The sequence below is a fragment of the Lepisma saccharinum genome, chromosome 27, assembly GCF_977018435.1.
Source record: "Lepisma saccharinum chromosome 27, izLepSacc3.1, whole genome shotgun sequence".
In the NCBI taxonomy this organism is placed as follows: Eukaryota; Metazoa; Arthropoda; class Insecta; order Zygentoma; family Lepismatidae; genus Lepisma; species Lepisma saccharinum.
This window is the reverse complement of record NC_139255.1, coordinates 51,135,522-51,142,020: the sequence shown is the minus strand read 5'-3', so window position 1 is coordinate 51,142,020 and position 6,499 is coordinate 51,135,522.

Below are 6,499 nucleotides of genomic sequence, written 5' to 3'. Positions count from 1 at the left end.
ACCAGAGCCTGTGGAAAAGGAGCAACTAGCGCCGCCAAACGGTTGGCCGGGAACTTGAAGTTACGAATGCGTGGACCACAGAGGAAATATGGATCGTGGTTCTAGAAACACAGAGTGATTTACAAAACTTCATCAAATTACATTGTAGGATGTATTAGTTGTATTACACTTTGAGTTCATATTGTAACATATTCAAACAAAATGCCTCCCCTATGGCGCAGAGGTAGCGCGTCGTAGCCTTGTAATCAAAGGGTTCCGGGTTCGATACCCGGTACAGGCACATAGTGGTTCGGACCCCACTTTAAACTGTAGGTCCAGTCCCAATTATCCTAAATGTGCATAAATTGGACTTAAAACTCCAATTCAGTCAATCAATATTCAAACACAAGAATCTTCTTGATCGTTTTAACCATCGGACCTTAGTTTATGCGTTAAATGCTTATAGGGAAAGCATCTCACATCAGGAAATGCGCATTTGTGTACTCGATTTCGCGTATTCAGTTTCTGACATTGTTCCTATCTGCATATTACAACACTAGCGCATAGATCTGGATTTCTTTTCAATGGCTAAAGTCACCTTTTACCGTTGTATCGTCATCAAGAGAACAGCAAGCGATTGGCCCAACGTTTATATTTATATTAACCTTATCTCAGAGGTCAATTCACCCACGGAAATGAGAGCATGTCAGTGAAGAGAGTAAATATCCAAGTGTTTAACCCACCTTACAAATGCTTCATATGTCTGTCCTCCCTTGGTGACTCGACAGAAGTTAATTCTGTAATCTAACCCGTATGTGGTCGGGTTGCATACGATGGCACCTGACTACCAGTTCGATTTGCGATGTACAAAAAAACAGTTTCCTTTAATTTTCTATATCAGTCTTTAGTGGCGGCGATTTGGGTGGCGTGCGGGGCAGTTGCACACCCTTACTTTTTGCCCCCTTACTATGGCCAGTTAATGCTAAGCCTTGTTTACCAAGAGAAAGTAAACTGTTCTCCTCCCCCCCCCCCCAGTTTTGACTCCCAATCGCCACCACTGCGAGTCTCTTATTGTTTTGATCCGTTGGTGGTTCTGTACGATACTTGGTTCAAAACCCACGTTGAATCAGTTCTAGCAAATTGCAGGACACAATGGACACCACCATGTTTGCATACTACTGCCTCCTAGCGGAGAAACGGGCAGCTAAGCCACGACATCTTGCGACTGTTTCCAAATTGTAAAATGTATAATCACTTCCTGTGTAAAAGAAAAGAGAAAAAATGTTATAGCATACTCTTTTGTTGCGTAGCAACCAGTTGTAAGAAACAAGTGAAAAGATATAACAAGAAAGTGTGTGAGTAGTTCGAATCAGCCCTGGCCCAAAACCATGGTAACGGTTGAAGTTTTTGCGTGCGATGACGTGTAACCGGCCAAGTGAATGCATCACTTCAATGTGAAGTCACGTGAAATGACAAAACGACAGTGTTGCAGTATGCAAATATTAAACTTCAGAACAAGAACAATGTCTAGATGAGGATGTGTACTACAGGCTTTGGAAAAGGAGATGCGATAACCACTAACGCCGTCAAACGGTTGGGCGGAAACTTTACGTCACATACCATGAAGAAGTAATAGGATCTGAGCTGATTATGTCCTTTGCGATTAGTCCACTCAGAATTAGTTCACTTCATCAAATGATTTACTAAATCTCATCAATTTACATTGTCGAATTCATTATTTGAGTTTTTTTTTTGTTTAGGTTCAACATCTTCACCGAAGAGAAAATTATGCTTATTTCTTTGTTTTCCTTGTCCCTGTACATCCAGGGTCAAGGAAGTCAGTAATAAGGTGTGTACAGTGTACGTACAACTATAGATTGAATTGTATCTTCTCCAAATATGATGTATAAAGAAACAAACTGCCGGAGAACTAAGTGAGGTGAGTGTACAATTTTATATTACTATTATAGTGGAACCACAAGCAAAGAAACCTGCGCAGACTCGCGACTCCTGTGCACCGTACTCCAGTGTGGAGGGGAGGGGGAGAGTGGAGCATGCTCTCTTATAGTCCGAGTTGAACGGAAGAGGAGGAAGGTTCTTTTTCTTGTGGTCGCTCTTGTAAGTAAGGGGAACTGTGATTGGCCATTCATCTATTTTATCACTTCTTCATCATCACAATTGACTTAAATGGCCGGAAGAGCAAAGTAAATTTATAAATATATATAGAAACACGTATCGTTTAATAAATAACCAAAATGGAATGAAAAGTTAGCAGTTTGTATTTTTATTGCTTTATGTGAATATGTAGGGAAAAAGCGAGAGAGAATTGTAGACTAATGGCAAAGAAATGGTAGGCGAAGTACTTATCAGGATTATACTCCCTACATTCCTGCTCATAATAAGGAGTCGAAGGTACCTTGCTTGAGGATCTTTCTTCGATGTAAACCTAAAAGTTGACTTTTCAGATTACGTACATAATCTTCTGGGCAGAAATGCGCACTGCAGATTCTAGCATTAGCATGATTCACGTTAGCGTTTCCACACGAATCCAAAGCTCGGTGACCGAAGAATCCTTTTGAAAAACGTATATAACGTATATATTATGTTCAACGTACTTGGAAAATGTATCTTGTGCTGAACTGAAATAAAAAATAATAACAAGTGGTGTGCGGTATCTCGAAAAGTTGGGACCGGGATCGGAAAGAAAAATTCCGTCCCTATCACGACTTCAGCAAATGCCTTCCCTAAATTTCTGGATCCCGAGCAGTCGGGAAATACCGAAAGGTCATTTTAAAACGGTATTAATTCTTGACGTTTTCTACATTGCCAGTGTCTGGAACTTATCGGAAATTGTTTGTTTTCATTCCAGAAATGCAAAGAAAATCACTTAGGTGAAAATGAGAATTTGAGATTTCCCGACTAGTCGAGAAATTGCGAATATTTCCCGTCCCGAATGTCGGGATTTAAAAAAAAATTCCCGTTCCGATCAATAATATTCTGTCCCGCATAACAATAAGTACCTATTTATATTTATTTTCAATTTGTCTGAAGCCACAAAATGTAAATGGGTGGAAATGCTCAATTGTGTACTAGATTTTTTGTCTTCAGTTTCTGGCATGGTTTCCATTCTGCATAGTGCAACACTAGCGCATAGATTTGGAATTCATTTCATGGATAAATTCACCTCTTACCGTCGTTTCGTCATCACGAGTAAACAACGGATTGGCCCAACCTATACTTCTAATAACCTTGGTTCGAATCACTTCATATCGAGCATAAACTAATGTATTCATTTAGTGAAAATAACAAGTATATTCACCAGAGAACGGTGTTGTGATTTTGAACTATTTACATTACTCTTATTTCATAATTTTCTGTGAAGTAGAATAGTGGTTTCCTGAGCATAAAGTAAAATGCTCAAGCCTCTACGACACTAGCAATAAGTGGCGACCGTGTGACAGGACTCTGAAGTAAAGTAGTTCTTCGGATAAATGATGTGAAATATAATCTCAGTATGTCTGGGATTGAAGCGGATTCTAACTGCATTTGATTGATATTCAAGTATTTAAGTGTTTGTAAGTCTTTTTTTTTTTTTTTTTTTTTTTTGTTAATGAAAAATATCTTCCAGAGATTCATCTAAATCTCGTAGCAGAAAGAAGACTGCTATGCGATACGATGGTACATATCTAGCAACGTTTACAAACATTCAAGGTCAAGAAATTAATTCTGATGATAAGACTGATACCAGTACTCGCAAGGTGGAATGTTGTGGTGATACATAAGCTGACATCAGATTTGTTCAGTGTTATAAATGTCTTTCATGGTTTCACTTTTCTTGTCTTAAGTTGTCAGTGGTTCATTGGTCTATTTATTCTACTACGGTAGAGAATTACTTTTGTAAATCTTGTGAAACTAGTTATAATCCATATGAATTGTCAGCTTACAAAAAGAGTATTAGTCCTAATTTTAATGATCTGTTAGAAACAATCAAGAGCATTCAGTTCGTTGTAGTTCATTCTAGTAAAGAATTAAAATGTCAGCTTGAAGATTCCAACAAAGAATTAAAATCTCAGCTTGAAGATTGCAACAAAGAATTAAAATCTCAGCTTGAAGATTAAAACAAAGAATTAAAATCTCATCTTGAAGATTCCAACAAAGAATTAAAATCTCAGCTTGAAGCTTCCAATAGAGAATTTAAATCTTCCAGCGAGGAAAAAAAATCTCAGGTTGAAGCTTCCAACGAAGAGTTGAAATCCAAAATTGAAGCTTCCAATGTCGAATTACAGTCTAAAATTGAATCTATGAATTTTGATGTAAAGCGGGTTAATAACCGTATAGACATGTTGGCTTCTGATGTAGCAATAAAAATCAAATCTTTAGCAGAAACGTGTGTAAGTTTAAATGAAGAATTAAACCAGAAGTTGCAAGAAAGCATGCGGAATTATGACTGTAAAATATCAGACATTCTTAGTACACAAGATCTTCGTGAGAAACAAATAAATGAAATTGAAGGTTCTTTGCAAGATGCAAAAGACGATATAGGTAAACTCAAATGTGGATTTGATGATTGTTGTTCGCAAGTTGAAACATCCGATTCTAAGGTTTCACAGTGTTTCGAAATTGTTAATCAGTACGATAATAATTTGAAACAGCTTGCATTGCGTGTTGATGTCATTGATAATAATATGCAGAAACCAGTTAATGCAAATTATGATGGTGCTGATTGTAATGTTACAGGTACCTCTCATAACAAATATTCTAATACGAACACTCAAGTTCATGGTATTGATAATGTTGCAAATCGCCAATCGAGAAGGTTAAATGTAAGGCTTGATTCTGGAACTGGTCATAAGCATGATTCTTGTTTGAGTGATTCAGATGGAAGTTCTATTAACTCTACGGATACTACTAAAGTAAAGACGTTTTATGCAAGGGAACCGCATCTTAAGCATGTAAGTTGGAAGCAAAATCGCAAACAATCTAGTTTACATAATGCTAGAAAGACGCAAGTAAATTCTAATTGCTCTTGTATGAATAGATCTAGTTGTATTTTAAACGAAAACAGAGTACAAACTGAGAATAACATTGATGTTTCCTCGAATAACGCATTTCCTGAAACAACATCAAATATGTTAGGTAGGCCAGAGGACTTCCGCAGTTATGGAGGATATTGTAATTTGAATTACACAAACTATCCTTGCACTTGGTGTTCTGGTTCTACTGATTATACTCAAATTCATCCAGACAGGTCTGATAACACAGCTTCAAGAATGAATAATACACAGAGAGCATTTAATTCTCATAATGATAACGATGAGTCTAGAAGGAAACTCTGTAATCGTTCTTACCCTGCACATATTTTGCTGGTAATCAACAGTCACCCAAAACATTCATGATAGTGCATTTGTGAATGGATTAGAAAATTGTAAGAAGATTGTAATGCAAGACCGGACTCTGATTCTTTGCCCTTGTACATGAGGAAAGATAAACATTTGAAGTTAAATTAATTGTTTTTATTACCAAAATTCTCAGGTCGAGGTGAAACGCAATCTGCAAGGGAATACTTGAAAGAATTAAACTCAACGTTAGATCTGATAGGAGTGCCTGCTGATAAACGACTGCAGAGCATTCAGAATTGTTTTACAAATCGAGCAGCTTATTGGTTTAGAACACACAAAATATATTTCTTTTGTTATTCTGATTTTGAAAACAAATTTATTCAACAGTTTGCTTCGCCTGAAATGTTAGTCACAGTTAGCTGTTTTAAGGAATCAAAAATACGACCAAGATGCGCATGGAAGTTTAGAAACTTTTGCATTAAAAACACATTCCACATATTGTAATTTAGTGAACAATCCGAATGATGTTGATGTTATAGAATTGATAATGATCCAGTTTCCTGATAATGTTGCTAACAATATAGCTTTTCATAGTGCTCAGACGATTGATAAGCTTACAAATCTGCTTCGTAAGTTAGATGTTATTAGAACTAGTAGGAAAGGACTTATTTATTTACCTGAAGATTTAGATTGCGACAAGTCTAACAAAGGTCTTAAGAAGAATGAACATCAAAGATTAAATGTACGACAAGTAAATATTCGAAAAACAAGAAGTGTTAGTACTTCTTCTACTCAAACTCTGCCTTCTGATAATTTGGGTGCCTGTGTTGGAAATAGTTCAGACAATGTAAACCAATCTATGAGTTCAAGATATAATGCAAGTAATGCTTCTAATTTTGGAAATTTCCGACGAAATAGAAATCAAATGTTTCCTAGGAATTTTTACAATACTGGCAGGTTTTACTGTAATAATAATAGAAATATCTCGAATGAGAATTCCAGACAAGACAATGATGCTAGGCAACAGCAGTTGGAAGTTGGAAGTGACAGTCGGAAGAGCCTCTTTCCCTCTGCACTACCTACAAGAGGCACAAGGAAGAGTCAAATGATTTATTTAATGTTTGTGATGCTATGTAACTTTCGAATGAAAATGCATTAAGAAACTTGAAAATTATTTTTTT